The 22149-nt window shown below is 32.8% G+C and overlaps 1 protein-coding gene across 4 annotated transcripts in view; it reads right to left on the bottom strand.

Annotated features, from left to right (window-relative positions):
* The window catches only part of LOC127710565 (BTB/POZ domain-containing protein 2-like), a 29166-nt gene extending 11065 nt beyond the window's left edge, over nucleotides 1-18101 (bottom strand). The window contains exons 1-2 of one of the 4 annotated variants that reach the window (XM_052216512.1): nucleotides 18087-18101; nucleotides 17584-17634 (exon numbers count right to left, since the gene is read on the bottom strand). The gene's annotated coding sequence lies outside the window, so the exon portion shown is untranslated. Of the gene's footprint in view, nucleotides 1-7621; nucleotides 7714-9432; nucleotides 11330-17583; nucleotides 17635-18086 lie in introns of those variants that run through there. The other 3 variants (XM_052216513.1, XM_052216514.1, XM_052216511.1) reach the window with 3 other exon arrangements.
* Nucleotides 18102-22149: the final 4048 nt, after the last annotated feature.

Here is a 22149-nt window from a genome sequence, read left to right as displayed (position 1 = left end):
CACAAAAAAGCAACCTAAATTCCTAAGGTGGCGCGATAGTATTTAGTATACGGAGTTGCGGCAAATTCTTGCTGTCATAGCACAATATACGAGTGTGATCTTTCGTATTCTGAACTTAGTACATTCTTCGTCAATTTACTGTCCTCAATCGTATTTTTATGTACAAAAAGGTTCCATCTTTTATTAGAAAATAATTTGTTAAAAGATAGAATAGCACACATCGAAAATACTAGAACTTTATATAGACAAATGCAAGACATAGAAATACAATCTATCCAACATATATATAGACTTAAAAACCTAGAAATGGCTTTTGTACATCAGAAATCTTATACCGGTTATCAACCATAACAAACTCCTCATATAATCCAAAAACAAACATCTTTGAAGTTCTACCACAACTTCTGCTGGATGGTATGGTTTGTTTAACTGTGACCACAACTTTTTTCCCTGTCCTCATTGTCAATTTCAAGTTGTACACCAAATATATGAAGCAGAAAAAGCTGTGTGGTTTTCTGTTTTGAACTTTAAACGCACTAAACCGTGTCTGCAGCAAAATAAATATAATTCAGCATAGAATTCTGGGGTGACATTGTCTTCGTATACTAAATAATACTTGAACAGTTGAAAACTATATCTTTTCTGTTCTGTCCATGACACTCAACAAGGGGATTTGTCCAAATCACAACAAGAACAATTTTTTGAATAAGGTCAAATGTTTCCTTTATTAAAGATATGCATTTTGAAGTACACCTTCAAAGACTCAAACTTATTAGTAAAAAAAAGAAGATTTTATTATAACGGTACAAATTTCACTGCACTAGATGCACATTTCGACAACTAATGTCTCTTCAGTGATGCTCGATGCCAAAATATTTGAAATTCCAAACCTAATACAATTGTTGAAGAGCTGATAATACAAAAAAGGATAAAAAGTAACGTCAAACTCGGACAAGGAAACAGACCTATACATGAGGAAGATACATTCCTTAACTTTAAAATATTTCGAAATTTTATATCAGCAAATTTAATTCAAATGCCATTTCGGGGCCATTTGTAGCTTGCTGTGTGTTATGGATTTTGTTCATTGTTGAAGGCCATATGGGGACCTATAGTTGTTAACTTCTAAATCCTTTGGTCTCTGGTGGAGAGTTGTCTTATTGGCAATCATACCACATCCGTATTTTCATGCCAGTACCGAAGCAGACCTGGGGAAATTCAAAATGTGATTGTAATTATATGTAATTAATTACAAATTTGAATGTAATTCAAAGTAATATATAATTGATAATATATGCCTTTTTGCAATGTAATTATTAATTACTTTTTTAAATTGAATTTGAATTACTTTCTATTACATGGTTGTATTTGCTAAGAAGTTTAAAACATTTCTTGTTTCTCTGATGCATTCACACATGTAAATTGTATTGTGTTTTTAATTTCTTTTATCATGTATTTTGTGCATTTACCTTGAATTTCTTTCTATATCCTTTGATTGTAAATGATTATTAAGTTTATACCTGTCATTGCTAAATATTGCAAATAATTATAACATATAATATTCTTCATTGTGGTTTAATTTATTAGATTAATTCTACACATTAAAAAAAATACCAAAAGATAAAAAAAAAAACAATTTATTGACATTCAATCTGTTAATTTGTTATTCTAACCATTACCCAGTGGGAAATCTAGTGACAAAATATTACCTCCCCTGTAAACACAGAAAACAAGATCTTTTCAATGTTTGTCCCGTTATGGCAAGGTCGATATCATTTATAAATTCACGGGAAAACGTTCTGGTAAATAGTAAAAAAAGAAATAAGTTGAAATAAAAACAAAAAATCCATTTAATTTTATCATTCCCCTCTTTAAATACCAAATGACGAGTACAGCAGGCTATAGGAGCTTGATGTAAAATTGGTTTAAAATGTTGCTATGCGAATAAATTCCTTGAGTACCAACTTCAATTTATTTTTCTATTGGCTGTGTACCTCTCTAGAACATGCTAATTATCCGTATATCTGCAGCTAGATCAGAGTAGTTCAGAGAAAAAATTCCAAAGGAATCGATTGATATGCAGCAAAGATTAACACTTTTGAAATTAAGTTACTAAGCAAATTCAAACGGACCTTATCCCATTTTAAACATTGAATGTGAATAGATCGAGGAGACCGCAAGTACATGTACAAAAATCGAGACGACCTTTTCGTAAAATTATATTAAAAAAATGTAAAAAGATACCTACTCTATAAAAAATAAGGTTCTTTAATTTTTGAACCTGCGCAGACAGACTTATAAATTGTTATATTCACGAAAAGACAATTTTTCTATATTGAATGTTCACGTGACAATAGCAGACGGGTGAACTCGAAAATTAGATTTCAGTTTCACAAGCTTCTAATGCAATTATCTCGATAAATACTGAACATAAAACATCGTGTATTAGCATGTATATTTCTAATAACACAGTTTAACAAATAATTTCGTTTGAATGTACAATTATTGTTAAGAAATAACTTTTGATCAGTATCGTCACCGGCATTGTTTTATTGTTGATTTTCTTGACTTTTTCATAAGAAGAGTGGATTTTCTATTGTTCTCGTTCACTAGATTTTCCACTGTACCTATAATATTAGCCTCTGGATATATATGCATAACTAATTAATGAAGTACAACTAAGTCCCTTGGTTTTATGTTAAAGGCAATTTCATTTGAACTTTGGTGGATGGTTGTCTCATTGACAATCCTTATTTTTATATATATATAGTTCTTCCTTGCAAACCAAATAATGAATTTACATTTTAATGTACATTTGATTGGTGCAACCTGTACGGTAACATTATGAAAAGATCCCAACGTAAAATACTTATTACTATTTCATTTGAACAAACATGGAGCTAAAATACACAAATTATCAATCGGCATTGATTAAATAAAAAAATAAAACACACACTAGGTTTTTAGAACGGCCTGATGCATTTGAAACATAACTATTACTGATTAAATGCTGAAATGTAATATAGAATTTCAAACAATGCTTCTGGAAATGTTTCAATGCTATACAGTGCACTAATAAAACCTCATTTATACCAGTTGATTAATTTTTTTCCTAAATGATGAAGTTCTTATCACAAAAGTAATTGAAACGTATTACATTGACAATGTAATTGTAATGTAATTAATTACATTTAAAATTCAATGTAAATGTAATAAGTATTGGAAGTAATTACATTTAAAAGTCAATGTGAATAAAACGTAATTAATTTCTTTGGCATGTAACTGATCAAAAAAGTTAAAACACCTAATAAGGTTAATAGTTAAAGCGCATTGATGACCAAATACAGCTTCCTGGTGTAGAAATTTGTGGAACAGTTAAAAGTTTCTTAATTTATTAATATGACCGTTTCAGTGATAATTCATGTCAACCCAAGTTCTGACTACTGGGCTGGTGATACACTCGTGGAGGACATTTAATTTGTAAGGAGATGTTTTGTTTCACATACACCGTCCGTCCGTCAGTTGACCCTTCCTTTAAGTTAAAGTGACAAATATCTTTGAAACAAACATCTTATAGTTGTTAAAGTTTAAGAAAATAGGAATCTGCTCTGAAATACTTTTATATAAATATAAAAATGCATAATTGTTAAAAAAAATTAAATAGAAGAAGAATAAAATGCTCCGCTGGGCGCAGCTTGATACGACCGCATAGGTCGAACCATGAACTGTTGGGGCAAGTATGGACACAACATTCAAGCTTGATACAGCACTGAATTTGGATTGTGATTAAATATTTGACACAGCATAGGTTTCTGACACAGATTGAATGTGGTCTAAGAATTTAAATTTTTTTTAATTTACCTATTCAAACCATATCATTATTATTTGCTTTTATATATAAAAAATTCGTAAGGGTTCCGCGGAACCCAGTGTCTCGCCTACTTTTTCTGTTAATCGCAGGCTCAACAAAAATGAGGATCCCGAAGTAAATCAATAAAAATATTCCTCTTGATACTATCTTTTGATTGAAAGAAGCTTCTGTCCAAGTTTGGTAAAAATCCAGGATAGTTTATGAATCTAATAAATGTTTAAAAAACTTTAACTGCAGACTGAATGTAATGTTAACTGGAAGAAAACAAAATTTCCTTCTAGATACTATCATTTGATCATAAACAAGCTTCTGTCCAAGTTTGGTACAAATCCAAAATAGTATAAGAAAGTTATTAAAATTTTAAAAACTTTAACCACAGAGTGAATATGTTGTTTCCTGGCAGAAAATCTAAGTCCATTTAAAAGTAAAATACGGAAAAAAAGAATTTATTTTTTTACAAAATTTCCTTCTAGATACTAGCTTTTGATCATAAACAAGCTTCTGTCCAAGTTTGGTACAAATCCAAAATAGTATAAGAAAGTTATTAAAATTTTAAAAACTTTAACCACAGAGTGAATGTGTTGTTTCCTGGCAGAGCTTCTGTCCAAGTTTGGTACAAAACCCAGGATAGTTTAAGAAAGTTATTAAAATTTTAAAAACTTTAACCACAGAGTGAATGTAATATTTCCCGGCAGAAAAACTAAGTCCATTTATAAGTAAAATACGGAAAAAATGGAATTCTATTTTTACAAAATTTACTTCTGGATACTATCTTATGATCATAAACAAGCTTGTGTCCAAGTTTGGTAGAAATCCAGGATAGTTTAAGAAAGTTATTAAAATTTCAAAAACTTTAACCACAGAGTGAATATTTGTGGACGCCGCCGACGACGACGACGACGCCGACGGAATGTAGGATCGCTATGTCTCGCTTTTTCGACTAAAGTCGAAGGCTCGATAATTAGAAATAACCAATTTAAAATGGAAAGTTTTAAAGAAAAAAAAAATCCCCCCTCAAATTTTTTGAACCCCCTTATGATTCATCACCCCCAAACTCAATCCCAGCCTTCCCTTTGTGGTATGGTACCTTGCAGTACAATTTCAGAGAGATCCATTCACTTGAACACAAGTTATTGTCTGGAAACTAGAAAAATGCTTGTTTTTTTGCCCCTTTTTTGCCCCAAATTCCTAAACGTTTAGGGCAATTATCCCCAAACTCAAACCCAGCTTTTCCTTTGTGATATGGAACTTTGTTGTACAATTTCATAAAGATCCATACACTTACACACAAATTATTGTCCTGAAACTAGAAAAATGCTTGTTTTTTTGCCCCTTTTTGGCCCCGTATTCCTAACATTTTAAGGCAATTACCCCCAAAATCAATCCCAGCCTTCCCTTTGAGGTATAGTACCTTGCAGTACAATTTCAGAGAGATCCATACACTTGAACACAAGTTATTGTCTGGAAACCAGAAACATGCTTATTTTTGGCCCCCTTTTGGCCCCTTATTCCTAAACGTTTAGGGCAATTACCCCAAACTCAATTCCAGCTTTCCCTTTGTGATATGGAACCTTGTAGTACAATTTCAGAAAGATCCATACACTTACACACAAGTTATTGTCCTGAAACTAGAAAAATGCTTGTTTTTTTGCCCCTTTTTGACCCCTAATTCCTAAAATTTTGAGGCAATTAACCCCAAAATCAATCCCAGCCTTTCCTTTAGTGGTATGGTACCTTGCAGTACAATTTCAGAGAGATCCATACACTTGAACACAAGTTATTGTCTGGAAACTAGAAAAATGATTAATTTTGGCCCCCTTTTGACCCCTTATTCCTAAAAGTTTTGGGCAATTACCCCCAAACTCAATTCCAGTTTCCCCTTTGTGAAATGGAACCCTGTAGTACAATTTCAGAAAGATCCATACACTTACACACAAGTTATTGTCATGAAACTAGAAAAATGCTTGTTTTTTGCCCCTTTTTTGGCCCCTAATTCCTAAAATTTTGAGGCAATTACACCCAAAATCAATCCCAGCATTCCTTTTGTGATATGGAACCTTGTGGTACAATGTCAGAGAGATCCATACACTAACACACAAGTTATGTCTGGAAGTTACAAAAATGCTTATTTTTGGCCCCTTTTTGGCCCCTTATTCCTTAACTGTTGGTACCATAATCCCCAAAATCAATCCCAACCTTCCTTTTGTGGTATTGAACCTTGTGGTAAAATTTCATAGAGATCCATTCGCTTAAACTAAAGTTAGAGTGCGAAAATCAATGTGTCTTCGGACGACGACGACGACGACGACGACGACGCCAACATCATTCCAATATACGACCACACAAATTTTATTGCGGTCGTATAAAAATATTAGACCCAGTCTTTTTTGTTCTTATCTATTTTCATGCCTTGTTCACACGTACATTTAATTCGAATTGAATTCGAATCGAATGCGAATCGAAATCGCTAATCGCGTTCACACACTCTTCTTTTTTAATTCGAATTGATTCGAATTGGCTAAATCGCAGTATCCAATTCGCATTAGAAATGCGTTTTTGTTAATACGAATTAAAAGTTAACGTCGTTAGGACAATAAAGCAAAGTAATGCTGCGTTCACACGTAATTCGAATTCGATTCGCATTAACTAATTCGAATTAGTTTAATTCGCATTCGAATCGTTTTACGTCCAAACGTTAATTCTAATTCGAATTGCAACACGCGTCAAATTTGCTTTACTGTCCGAACAACGTTAACTTTTAATTCGTATCAACAAAAACGGATTTCTAATGCGAATTGGTTAATGCGAATTAGCCAATTCGAATCAATTCGAATTAAAAAGGTAGAGTGTGTGAACGCGATTAGCGAATTCGATTCGCATTCGATTCGAATTCAATTCGAATTAAATGTACGTGTGAACTAGGCATGACGCGCATTGCAATTCGAATTAGAATTTACGTTTGGACGTTAAACGTTTCGAATGCGAATTAATGCTGCGTTCACACGTAATTCGAATTCGATTCGCATTAACTAATTCGAATTAGTTTAATTCGCATTCGAAACGTTTTACGTCCAAACGTAAACTCTAATTCGAATTGCAATGCGCGTCAAATTCGCTTTACTGTCCAAACGACGTAAACTTTTAATTCGTATTAACAAAAATGCATTTCTAATGCGAATTGGATAATGCGATTTAGCCAATTCGAATCAATTCGAATTAAAAAAGAAGAGTGTGTGAACGCGATTAGCGAATTCGATTCGCATTCGATGCGAATTCAATTCGAATTAAATGTACGTGTGAACGAGGCATTAACTAATTCGAATTAGTTAATGCGAATCGAATTCGAATTACGTGTGAACGCAGCATTAAGTTCATGATTAGAACCATTTATTTATTGGTTAAGTGGTTTTTTTTTTATAATTTGAGTCCATTCATTAGAATCTGCATGGAATCAATGAGACAAAATTTATTGTTATATTTAGTTTGTTCATACAAGAATTGCAAACTAATTTCCTTTTATTTCAAATAATGAAGAATTTACATTCAGAATACTTTCATTATGGTCTCGTTTAAGTTTAATTGAAAAAGGTAGGATCAGGTATCAGTAATGAAAACGAGTTCCTGTATTTGATCATTTTAATCCTGTCTTGATCCATTATTCACTGAATATTTTGGCTACCCCTTGTATGATTAAAGTAGAAATTTATTTCTGTGTTGAAATAATTTGGTTACAGCAGTATAAATACTTACCAAAATATAAATATTAAATTAACTCTTGGAATAATAATATTATGGCACATACTGGCATAGGGCCTATTTGAGTATTTCACTGAGACTGAGTTCTGAAAAGTGATAAAATGTGTTTCGCTAATTTTTTTGCACATGTCTTTAGTATCAAAATATATTCAATAAAATTATTTTAATAATATCCTCATGTAAATAACAGCATATGGTGCTTAATATAATAATAGTTTGATCATGAGAGTGTCAAACAAAGGGGCGTAACTCGTAAATTACTATCGGCCCCGCTTCGTCAGAAATATCGACACATCGAAGTGGCACATTTGCGTATTACAGCGTATTAAGTGGCACACATTTGACATATCATAGTCAAAGTTATGTTACATAACATAATTTAAATTCAGCATAGCTTCCCGAGAAGTTAAGAAAGAAAATTACGATTTTAATTTCCAGTGACCGATTTTTTTGGTCAACACCTAGACTTTGAAGACACATTTTGAGAGAAAAAATTAGTTTAATCCATAATTGAGTGGATCAATATATTTCTTATATACTCAAGAATGTTCACTTAAAAGCAAATTAGTTTTAATTCATCCAAAAAACTACAAATTCCAAAAAACGGGCTTCACTTTTTTTGGTAAAAAATGCCCATATATGGTAATCACATGACTTCCATTGTTGCTTCAAGAAATGGGGTCAAACCGGGGTCAGCTTTCCGACTGTTTTAATATAACAATACAGTGATTTTGAAACAAAATATTCAGACAGAGGTACATTTTTAATTTAATGATCTGATTAAACTTAGAGCAATATCATAATATTTTATAATTTGAAAAAAAATCATTTGAATGATTCAGGTTAAATGTATGAAATATTTGAAGTGTAAACCAAAGTCTAAGAAAGAAAAAAGAGGGCAAATCTAATTTGAATTAATCATTAATCTTAACAAATGATCTTTTATTAACTTTCGGAAAGATCAGATGTGCACTTATTCTGACTTTACGAGTGGCAACACTCAAATTTCAGAGAGTTGATTGAAAGAGAACTTTCATTACACTCATGAATTTATGTCGACTTCGAAGAGCACTGGACTAAATCATATGTCTAGCTAACGTTTAATTCAATAACACACACTACACTTTTGTCAGAACTTTTAGCAGGGAAAATATCAGTAAAATGACAAAGATGTGTCTAATCATGTCAACAGTAATTTGATATTCATTTCTTACAAGCACTAAGGGAGCTACCATTTGATTTTTATGGGGGGGGGGGGGGGGGGGGGGGCTAGGATGAAAAATTTAGTCCTGCCTTTTTATTTTTCACTCTATACGGTCCTGCTTTTTTTTTTAGTGTATCCTGACTTTTTTTTTACATAAATTGTCATCCTGCCTTTTTTTTTTTGCAAATAATCTCATCCTGCCTTTTTTTTTTTACTCAAAACTCCTGTCCTGCCTATTTTTTCAAATTTCATCCTAGCCCCCCCCCCCCCCCCCCCCCCCCATAAAAATCAAATCATGGTAGCTCCCTAATTTTATAAAGTGTTCATTTCATTTACAACCAATTTGCAAATGTCTTTGTATTTAACATAAACAATTACAAATACGCATGGATATCAGTATTTGGTCTATATTTTGCCATTTGTAAATTTATACAAACATGGAAACTTTGAAAAATATTGACCAGGAAAGACACATGCAGTCTTATAAAGTTCTAATGTATTGGCCTAAGGATTTTGAAAAATAACGCTTCTTCTCTAATCCGACATTTTCGAAAGGTTCTGATGTGTTAATTAATGTAAGTGCATATTATGGACAACGTACCTTTAAATACATCGTGCATACTATTAAAATATGTCTTTCAAATCTGCTGTTTGTAAAAAGCGACAGAAAAATACCAATCAGAAAAATACCCATCATGCAATATTAATGTTAAAGGGAATCCCCTACCACAAAGATAAACCAACACAAGTAAATATAGTGACGGTTATTCCCAAAATTTATTATCTAAATGCATCATAAGATCGTAATGATAAACTGTAAACCTACTTTTAAGTTCCTTTACCACTTGATTTCATTGTAAATTATCATATGTCATAGTATCATAGCTGTTTGTCCCCATCATACATGTTTTGTAAAATATTCAAAAGTTTATGTCCTACTTTTTCGGTTGTTCACAAAAACAAATTTTTAGAAACTAAAGCAGTGAGACAAAGAAGAACATGCGACGATGGAAACCATTAGTCGTTTCTGAGGAATTGTCTTGAAGCTTCAGAATAGTGCATGGCGTCTTGTATTTATTTACTTCAACTGCATACGTAACTTGGCTGCCGCTGGAACATTAATCCCCGAGGTAACCACCTACCCAGGAGTCAAGATGTGCATCGGTACTACTATGATTTAAATGATAGAATTGGTTTTTAAAGTTCAAGATCATTAATTCAGCAATTCTGTTTTAGCTAAGGTTATAATTACCTCGGTTCATGGTATTTTTATAATTCAAAACAGTGTAGGTCCGTTTCTTCGGAAAATGGCTGTATAACGTCAGCAATATGATAGTTGTTTTCCATTCTCTCTGTTGGTTGATAAAGTGTAAGTTTGATTTTGTCAGTTTTTATGGACTTCCCCTTTTTGAATTAACCAGAAGTTCTTTTGAGTTTTAGGAATCCACATATGGCTAATGCCACCACGTGAGAAAACAGTGTCACAGTATTTCTGTAATCCCTCTTTCACTGCGGACACAATCTTGGTTAATCTGACGGACACTTCCTTGGTATAACATGCCGATTAGCCGGCAATGAACCGTTGTTTGTACGGAACTTTATGAAATTACGTTTTTGTAATGGGATTACCCGAATGTTCATTTATTCATAATTTTGTATCTAGGATTTACAGACAAGACAATACTGTGTGAGGCTTTGTCCGCAGGAACAACAACATATTTGTCGCGAAGAGACTTCAGACATTTATAGCTTCTTTGTCTCTGAATACCGACTTAGGTCGAACATTTACACATGTTTTCAACTTGTGGTATCTACGCTGTATCAACAATTTATTGCTTTAACCCATTCTGACAGAGTGTCTAGTTCAATCTCTTCTTGTTTACATTATTATTAAAGTTATGGTTCCAACTGATGCGTTATGGCTCTCCAAAGTTGGAACTATGAGATATCACCTTTCGGAGATGTTCATCTTGAATTATGTTTAGATCGCCAGTAATTACATGGCCAGAGGGCTTGTAAATATATGGAGAGTGGGAATCAAGATCTTGCAATGCTTTTTTATAGTTAAATATTTTAGGTGCAATGGTTCTGGTGTTACTTTATGAGACAATAGGAACAGCGGTTTGGAAAATAAAGCGGAATTTTAGATGTTACTTCTTTGTGATGAAGAACGTTGCTGATGTTGCTAGCATCGATTCCTTTATTTGAAATTCGAAGGAGTTCCTATTTTCATCGTCTTATAGACGTTCTGATCTTACTGGTTTTAATATACGGAAAATAGCTACATCCAAAATTATACTTATCCGTCTGTATATTGGGGAAAACATATCTATACATCATTTGTCAAGTGCATAATCTCTAAAACATTTCAAAAAGTTTACAGGCAGTGAAAAAAGAATGATACGAATGTAATGTAACCCGAGCAGATGATGTAGATGTGAAAGAAGGTCATCAAACTCCCAGTACGCGACCAAGACGTTTTTTCACCTTTGGACGATGGTAATGTTTTTGACCACGACTATGCTTGGATCTTAATCTTGCGTTGAAAAAAACTAATTACATTAACATCATTGCAGGCTGGACTTTCCTTCACCTTTGATCATGTTGATGTTATCATTGCAGTACCTAATTCACTAATTCAGAAAGAAGTACTTAGTATAGGGCTGTTAGTATTGTAATAAACTTTCTCAATGATGCATACTTTCGCCTTTTACGAAATGTTTGTCGAGTTTCACCAACATATAAAAGCCCACACAAGGAACACTATATTCCGTAAAAGAAGACCGAAAGATACCAAAGGGACATTCAAACTAATATCTCGAAAATAAACTGTCAACCCCATGGCAAAAAAAAAGAAAAAGACCAAAAACAAACAAGAGGGATACAAAACACAATAGAAAAAAAGACTGAGCAACACGAACCCAACAAAAAGCCGAGGGTGATATAAGGTGCTCCGGAAGGGTAAGCAGATCCTGCTTCTCATGTGGTACCCGTTGTGTTTATCATGTAAGTACAAACCCGGTGTTAAGTCTAATTCGTTGTCACTTTCGGGGGAAATGGAGGACAGGATTGTGGTTACGACGATTGGAACATATCCGTCGTCATCTGTGAAACAGATATTCCATAGCGGTCAACCAACTCGTGATAGCGTCTGTGAAAATTCGAAGGGATGATTTCAACTTCACCACTTGGAACTCTTGGTCTGATTGTTTCCATGTGAGCAGCAACACTCTATCAAGGAAATTGTGATAGGAATCGCAAGCCCTGGAATATCGTATCAATTGGGAATATATATACTCCATATGCAGGCGGTGCTGGAATGATGCTTCCTAGAAATGGAAAGTTCAACTTGGGAAGCTGAAACCATCTCTTTTGTCGTGAAGTTCTGTTCTCAACCGACCATCATTGTCAATTTCTAGATGTAAGTTAAGATATGAGGCAGACTTAACTGTATATGTTGTATCCTTTATTTAAAGTTCGATGGGATAGATGCGTTCAACGTAGTCACCAAACTTTGGAAATTTTAATCTACGTTATCCGTGGAACAGTCCAGATGCTCAATTGTTTTTTGTGTAATTACTTGTGAATTCTGGCGTATTGCATGCTTTACATAGTACTTTTTTCTTTTTTTTTTCTGTTGGCAAGTTAAATTAATGGGAGCCGATTAACTAGTATATCCCATTATTTCAGTAATTTCTATCTTAAGTAGACATCATTTAAATGACTTTGACATTTTTATTCAAAATTTCAGAGATAAATTTGTATTCTTCTTAATTACATATAGAATTTTAGAAAATATAACCGTGAGTGATCTATTTCCGTGGTGACCTGTTGTTATTAGTGGAAGAGACCGGTATACCAAGAGGGAACTACAGACATTCGGCAGGATTGTTGGTTTAGTAAAAAAAATGAAAATGTGGTTCCGTATAAGCCAGATTTGGTATAACGTTTTCTTCAGCGTCGTAATAGATTTTGCCTTCATACCTATATGAATCGAGTTTCTCAAATGACACAGTAGTAAACAACTATAGGTCACCGTACGGCCTTCAACAATGAGCAAAACTCATATCATATAGTAAGCTATAAAAGGCCTCGAAATGACAAACGTAAAACAATTCAAACGAGAAAACTAACGCCCTGATTTATGTACAAAACAATAAATGACAAATAAATATGATATACAGCATGAAACGACAACCACTGAATTACAGGCTCCTGACTTGGGACAGGCACCTACAGAATGTGGTGGGGTTAAACATGTTTGCTGGTGCCAAACTCTCCCCTTAATCTGGGACAGTGGTGTAACCGTGAGTTCAACATAAGAACACACTATAAAAATCAGTTGAAAAGGGCTTAAATCATCAGTTCGATACAAAGCAGAAAAACAACTAACAAAACACAGACCGGATGTGGCAGGGTATTTATACATCCCCACAACAAATAAAGACACTTAGTACATATCTCAGATTACTCGCAGTTACTGACAGCTAGTTCAAGGCCAATAACTAATAAAAAAATCACGTATCTAAGACTAAGATATCAATCAGTACACATCCAATACTTATTTGGTGCTAGCGCCATCGGTGAATCATATGTTGACAAAACGCTTCTGGTGTAAAAAATTATAAGCCTAATATCTTTGATGAGTTTTCGCGATTCCACTGATTCGACATTGCTGCCGATGGACTTTCAATACCTAATGATAAGATTAGTCCAATAGCCATCTGTTCTACAGCACTAGTATAATTTTAGATATACAATCATGTTGTTTTTATTTTCAGTTTACACATTATGTATTTGTACTAAAATTAAAGTTTAAACTTCCTCATACAAAGTTAATATTAGAACGTTTGTTCATCTTGGGTTTGAGCATTCCTGATGAAGGTAAATCGAGAAAACCGATACAGAAGCACACATGTTTCATTTTTATGGCACTGGATCAATATCGCTGCTGAACGTACTCTACGAGTCTACGAGGAATCTGCCCAGCGTGCAGTGATTTGGTACTGATCATTTATAACATACTTTTCTCAAATTCTCCGTTTATTAGAAATTAATGAGAAATTGACCTTAGATGAATTTGGCTATTTTTATGTCCTTTTTGGTCATACAGGTCTTTAAGTATTTTTAAAAGTACTTATTCATTCCTGGCTTACGGATTTTGTATTTGAAATGTTCCTTTGATATTAAGGTAAATCAAGAAAAGCGCGTCGGAAGCATCAACATTGTAAATTGATATTTTAATTTGACAGTTTTTAATGCTTTATAAACGTGTATTTGGAGCGCTCGATATTAGTCGAAAAAGAAAAAAATATATATATTTAATAAGATTACATTGGTTTTTGGAAAAAGTATATATAACCCATATGAATAAGTATATAAATGAACAAAAGTAAAGCTGTATAATTGTACCGCATGTTGAATTATTTCATATTCGTTATTTTTATTAATATTAATGGGACTGCATGTAGACTAACAGATCGAGAAGAGATCTGGTATTCACCAAGTATTATTATTTATACAAATCAGACATATCTCCTTATATAAACAGTCTTAGTATAACCCCCCAAAAATAAGACCAAAAAATATTAACCTCCAAAAACACGATTCTTATTGTTTGTCGAAGGAAAAATAAGGTTTTCAAATGGACGAAAAAAAAGTTTGACACGATAAAGGTTGCTACATTGCTTTATGTGTGTAAAATTGTATAACTGACTGCTAAAGGCCTGTGTTTATTTTTAATCCCGCCATTTTGATAACATGCTTTGACTCGTAAATGTTAATTTCTAGTACGTCGACCGAATGACAGATAAAAGGTAGAAATATCTGTTTTCGTATTTGTTATACGTATGCAATTATAGAATATAAATGCACTTATAACTATGCTAGATTAATTGAGAAATAAAGGGAAAAGCACGACAGAACGATGATCAGATGAACTCTCATCTCAAATTTGGCTCTATTTCTCTTTATACTGCACACAATGCATGGATATATAGAATTTGATATAAATGCACAGAAGAAACGAAATACGAAAGGAGATTGCAAGAGTGTTTTTGCACCTAATATTTGTATTACTGTGCATGGAACGAAAGGAAGAGTCTTGTCAAAACGGAAAGACCCGGTTTTGGTTACCTTCATTACAAGACAATGACCCATTTTGGGACCCTGTTTTGTTTCGTTAAAAAGCACAGATTTAGGTGTATAGAATAGGTAATAGATTTTGAACAATTTCCGTGGACAGATAATGAGGTCCAGGTCATATGAACCATGCAAGACGGACTTGAACACATACAATTACTTTTTACACAAAATATAGTAGTTGACCTATTACTTTTAGCATTTGACAAACGGACCTAACCACGAACCTGTCTGACGGACATGTATACGTTGTGCAGATTATATAAATACCAAATTTTGTAGTCCAATTACTCATTATAACTGAAAATATCAAGTGATAAAAAAATTATAGTTTTTTTAAACCGTCACAGAACCAGGAAAATCATGTCAACAATACCAGACATACACAAGACGGAAAATACAGAACATAATGCATATGTTTACAAGATATGCTTCTTGGTCTTCTACTTTCTGAAATATAATGCTTTTTACAAATAGTCTACGCCGCCGCCGGATAATCATTGCTATGTCTTGCAGTCGACACAAAGAAAACCTCAATATGAAACTTGACCAACGGCACGGTATGACAAAATATTTGTCAATGAACGATAACATGGATAATCAATGCATGATAGAGTGAATAATGCACCCTTGATTTGATTTCCCCTTTATTTATAAGTGGATCATCATTTGATTTTCTGGTTGAGGTTATTTTCAACGGAGAATTATGTATTGTCCTCCGTTTTATAGGTCTATGCGCAAATTATGATCGACATTTTAGGGTCATAATAATTATTTTCAAATAATATAAGGAAGGATTGTTCATCCTCCCCAAAGGAAGAATGGAATATTTACTTACATAATCCTCCTGTACCCAAATAACATCAAATGGGCATATTCCAATTTACAAGACTGTTCTCGCTGCAATACATTTAAACTTATTCATATCGAAAAAACGTTTTGAAAGGCTTAGAGATTTTAATTGCTTTTAAATCTTTATTTGCTTGTATTTCGCGTTAAATTATTTATTTTCAGACAATTGAACATTATAAAAAAAATCTAATAAAGCAAAAAATCGAGTTTATCTCCATTTATATCTCGTTCCTTTCATACATTTCTTTTTATACAATGTGCGCAGTTCAAGGATAAATTTAGCAAAATTTAAGCTGGAATTCATCTGATCATTGTTTTCCTTTGCATTTCCCCTTTTTTCTCAATTAACTAATTTTTACAGTTTGTTTTTTGTTGCGCAGTTACACCACTGTCCCGGGAAGAGGAGGTTGAGCGTTCATAAACATGTTAAACCCTGCCAGTCTATGGCTGTGTTTGTCCCTAACCAGGAGCCTATTATTAAGTGGTTGTCGTTTGTTGCTGTCTGTCATGTTTGTTTTTCGTTCATTGTATTTTTTCAAATCAGGCCGTTGGTATATCCGTTTGAATTGTTTTACATTTTGTCATTGTTGAAGGCTGTACGGTAAACTATAGTAGCATTAATCCGCTTCGGATAGTTTCTCATTGGCAATCATACAAAATCTCCTTATTTTATAACGAGGTCATACCGGTGTTATGTTGCCGCAGAAATTTCCTTGCCGTTTGACTGTAACCGAACGTATTTCGTATAATTACGCGGATATTATCGAGTGCAAAATAACATTCCTTATCGCTTGTTATATAATAATTTCATCAATAAATATTCATGAAAATAATTTTTAAGAACATCGATAAATGTATGAAAATGTTTTGTCGTGAGAAATATATATATCAATAACAAATCATGGATACCGAAAATTTGTGTTAACGCATGCGGAAGAATATCTCGAGAACGTTTTGCAACAAAAGCGGTAAAATATGAATGCCTACTCAAATCCAATCTCTTAGAAAAACGAATTATTACAGAATGCACTGCGCTATCATTAGAATAGTAGAATAGAATGATATATAAATGGATGAAAATTTGCCTGTAGAGTTATTAAGATGATCTGCTATATATATAACTGGTATACAAATATTAATATAATATATAACAACAAACCAGAGTATACTGATAACAAAAGATTATATCACTACAATATAATAATTATTACGGTGAGGTTGAATTCCCTGTCATTTATTCATCATCCACACAGGAACTTGTCTCAGAAAAAATATATCTATGTACCTTAACCTAACTTTCAGGTATAGAGATGTGAATTTTTTCTGAGACAAGTGCTTGTGACCATCCACCAGAACTTGCGGCCATCCGATGTTCAGTATATGATTTTGTATATAGTGATGACGTCCCACTCTGTTAAGGATAGGATTATGATTTATTACAAGCGTACCGTACCTGGAGGAAAATCCTTTTGAAACCAGCGTGCAGACAAATATATGATAAAACGAAACCTTGTTCGTTTATTAATGAGGAAATTCCTCTTATAGTTAGTTGCAACACATCCCAATCCTTCATATTATATATTTTTATTATTACAAATTACTTTTTACTCGTTTCCAGTTTAGAATATGTGTACTACATAAGTTAATCGGATTTCACCGATATTTCAATCCTTTTATTTGTTGCATTAACAATTTTTGAAAGGGAAAACCTCTGGTTTGTTATGAGTCGAAGTTATTTCTAACATATTGAAGTACTTACACATTAATCCGAGTTCCCAATTTTCCTATCATTGTCCGTAAATTTCATTACCTAACAAATAAAACAACGAAATATCTGTCGGTCATATATCAAATTACACTAATAAAACTGCGTATATAATTGACAAAAAAGAAAACAGGTACATGTAGTTTGTTATGGATAAACGCCAATGTGTACTTTTACTCGTCTAAGTAAGGAGCGGGAAACGTTTACATTTTCTTAAAAATATAAGAAAATGAACGTCAAGACGTGTTGAAAGTACAGTTTGTACACAAGAGAACGAATATTCAAAGTGTGTTCTTTGCGTGGTAGTATTTATACCATAGATAAGCAATGTTACTGGTTTCTGGATCCTATTTGTTTTTACTGTATTATCTTACCTATACTGAATAGTTCTAAGTCATTGAAGAAAAAAAAATTTAAACCAACATAACAAGATAAGATCAATCAAAATTAATCAAAACAAAACAACCTTAATAAAATTAGACAAAAGGCATACATACCCCATCACATTGAAACAGCTTGATATATTTTAAAGATTAATGTTTATAAACACACGGAATATATTAAAAACAGCTATATCCTTACCATTATACTTTATTCCTAGTAGAAGTAATAGACATAGCTGTAATATATAGGGAAATGTGAACCTATCCCAAATAATTCATGTTAACATAAATAGCAAGTGTTGTTTCTTATTCTATTTTTATTGAATATATATATCCTACCTTCTTTAGATTTCTGAGAATTCAATCGATTGTAAGATGTCACGTGCTGACCAAATATATTTTGATACACCGCATTTACAAGAGTTATCGTTCTTGACACTGACCGACATAATATATCCAAAGTTAGTAATAGAAATTGACTGTCATGTTATGATGCAAGTATCAGATAGTTGGTAGGATATAATGATTACAAATCCGTCATGGACAAAAAAGAAAAAAACAGGTAGTCTTGTGACTCGAGCTACGCTTTTGGCCCATATAAAATTTACTGACTGTGTATATATACCATACCAAGTCAATGGAGGCCTGTTCAATATATATGTACTACATGCAGAATTAATATTCATCAGATTATTAGGCTCTTTAAGTTATTTGACTACAATTGTCCTAACCTTTTTAAAAAAATACACAGAAAAACCAATAGACCAAGACTATTAATAACCAGGTTAAACATGTTAAATTGAAATTAGAACAGAAGATTTAGCCATGCATATACAATGTTTGTATTGAAATTATTTATATATATACAAGTTCTCAGTTTTTAATAGAAATAAAAAGAGAAAGTAATAAAAGAGAGGCGAAAGATACCAAAGGGACATTCAAACTCATAAGAAGAAAATAAACTGACAACGCCATGGCTTGAAAAGTAAAAGACAAACAGACAAATAACAGTACACAAAACACAACATAAAAAACTAAAGACTGAGCAACACGAACCCCACCAAAAACTGGGGTGATCTCAGGTGCTTCGGAAGGGGTAAACATATCTTGCTCCAAATGATAATACGTCAATTATTATAATAGAACAACTCAACAAAGCCATCTAGAGGGCAAAATAGTATTATTGCATTGTGTTTTGTTAATAGTTTATTGTCTATTCAAACTCACATTCAGGAAAGGAAATATAATAGTAGATCACATGATGCATAACATAATCTCTAGATATTATCGCTGTCAAGCCTGATCGTGTATGGTCTTACCAGTTACTAAACAGGAGATTCGTTATATCATAAGCGATAAAAATGGAGATAGGAGTGTATTGTGTACTTAATTAGGAATATATAATTTACAGTCCTTGCAAAATAGCTATTGTTACCGTTGTTAATTTATTCAAAGGAACAATGAATTTAAATTGATGTGATCTTGCTGCGTAATTGTATTGCATGTTTACAAAAATAGTTTCATATGCATTTGTTGTTTGTCTCTATGACAGGAAATAACATTACTCCAAAATTTAGGGCGTTCGGTTTGGCACAACACTCTAAACGTATAAATTAATGTAAGATTTCACTAAAAAGGTTGCTCAAATTTTACCCTTGCAAGGTTTTGTAACTTTCCGGACTTTTTTCTCTCCTTGAAGAAACATTAAAGGTACAAATTTTACTTCAACATATGATTATTTCATGTCTTTTTCTCAGATGCTCGATGACAAAGTATTTGAAAAAAGAAAATCTAATACAAACGTTGAATTGCTGATAAAATGGAAAAAAAAGGACCAAAAGTAAAGTCAATCTCGGACAAGGAATCAGAGCAATTCATAAGGAACATTTAAATTACAGAACATTGGCGCATTATACTCACAGCATTTTATTAATGTCGTCCTGTTTAAAATCACATTATTCATACAATTTGGGCATCTGACAATGACTCTTCAGTGATGCTCGAGGCCAAAATATTTGAACATCTGATTCCTTATACAGACGTTGAAGATCTGATAAGACCAAAAAGGACCAAAAGTGAAGCCGAACCTGGACAATGAATCAGAGCTATGTATGAGGGAAATAATAAATAGAGTAAATTGGCTTATTATATGCACAACATTTTTTGTGTGTCTTCTTGTTTATAATTACATCATTTATACAATTTGGGCATCTGACTTAGATTTAAATATACTTAGTAATATTGATATTAATCGTACCAATTTTACTGCATCAGATGTCCATTTCGATAATTTTTAAACTTTTCTACATATTTATATATATCCCTGACTTTCAAATGTGTAGGCTTGGCCGGGCTTTCCGGATGAACGTAAAACCAGATAAGCTTTATTCTTTTCTATGTATGAAATGCCTTACAAATATTAAACGAAAAACAACTATATATGACACGATTAAGGGCTAACATATTATATTATTAGTTACATGGTGTGTTAGTGACCTAATACAATTTATATGGGGTCAGTAAATTCTATATGGGATGAGAGCGAAGCTCGAATGCCTATATGGAATTTACTGACCCCATATATATCGTATTAGGTCACTAGCACACCGTGTAACGAATTTATCTTACCGACTATCTTCACATGTGGTATTTAGACTAGCGGCCTATCAAAGTGATTAAGTCTTCAATACTTAGTATTAAGAACCTACTTCCATTTGTCTATACAAAAAACAAATGCCAACAATAACAACTTGTTAGCTTTAAATTTGTTTTATGAATTTATTTCAATCGTTCATTATCATTTTCTTTGTTTGTTGAAATCTTTCAGATTTCTTTTTTGTTTTGAAAGGGAAGTAACTCCTTACTAACCCCATATGGTAACTGGTAACTAACCCCATATTTTTTAGGACACCCTATATCAAATATATGAAGTCACCACGTGTAGTCCTTTAACCAATCATATCCCCAGAAATCTATAGGAGGTAGAATAAATATATATATATGTATACATAGAAAGGGGTTAAACAGGGTTATTTTTTGTGCTCACACACACACACACACACACCTTTCTTTACATATTTAGATCATATAATATATGTATATATATAAAAGATACACAGTATACTCATTTGTTTTCGTGGTTAACAATTTTCGTTGATTGAGGAAATATTTAATTTTCGTAGATATTTCATTTTGTGATCTTAACAATTAACATCTTTTGTCACGCTATGTTGTCATTTTAGCGGTATTTTTAACATTGCTATATAAGCGGGAGGTTTGGCTAGCCATAAAACCAGGTTCAACCCACCATTTTGTCTTAAAATGTCCTCTACAAAGTCAGGAATATGGCAATTGTTATCACATAGTCCGTTTTTATGTATGTTGGCGTTTGTTTTTGTAGCAGTTCAGTGTTTCTGTTGTTCCGTTTTGTTTCCTCTTATAGTTGACGTGTTTCCCTCAGTTTTGGTTTGTGACCCGGATTTGTTTCAGTTAAATCGATTTATGACTATTGAACAGCGGAATACTACTATTGCCTTTATTTGTATATTAGCCTGTAGACAATGAGTTTTGTCAAACACTTAAATTTGTTCTTGTACTTTATCCTCGAAATCGATAAAAATTATTACCCCCACTGCAAATAAGGAATTAACAGTTAGTAGATCTAAAAAGAAGAGTTAGTCCTCCCTTAAAAACAAAATCAAAACAAAATCAACCAACAAGACAGACAAGCACGATTCTTCATTGCTTGTGAACGGTAAAAAGTAAAATAACTAAAATACCGAACTCCAAGGAAAATTCAAAACGGAAAGTCCCTTATCAAATGGCAAAATCAAAATCTCAAACTCATCATACGAATGAAAAACAACTCTCATATGATGTTTTAGAAACATACGCAAAATATAATGGTATTACAATTAGTGTTGCTACCTACCTTTTATGTTTAATCCCATCATGATACAAACCAAGGTATTGATGTATTTTTACAAAATAGTTTTCCAGAAACTATTTTTGTCTGGGTTTTTAATATTAAGCGAAAATGTCTTATATATACACACACATATATATATATCGGATTGCATATTATAGTCTATATCCTTCTACAGGGCAGTGGTGTACACACATTTTATAGATATAGCACATTAACTGGAAATTAATAGCTTCTGAGAATTTAACAATC

The sequence above is a fragment of the Mytilus californianus genome, unplaced genomic scaffold, assembly GCF_021869535.1.
Source record: "Mytilus californianus isolate M0D057914Y unplaced genomic scaffold, xbMytCali1.0.p SCAF_8, whole genome shotgun sequence".
Taxonomy (NCBI): domain Eukaryota; kingdom Metazoa; phylum Mollusca; class Bivalvia; order Mytilida; family Mytilidae; genus Mytilus; species Mytilus californianus.
Note: the sequence above shows the minus strand (reverse complement) of the source record. Positions and strands in the feature narration are given on the sequence as shown.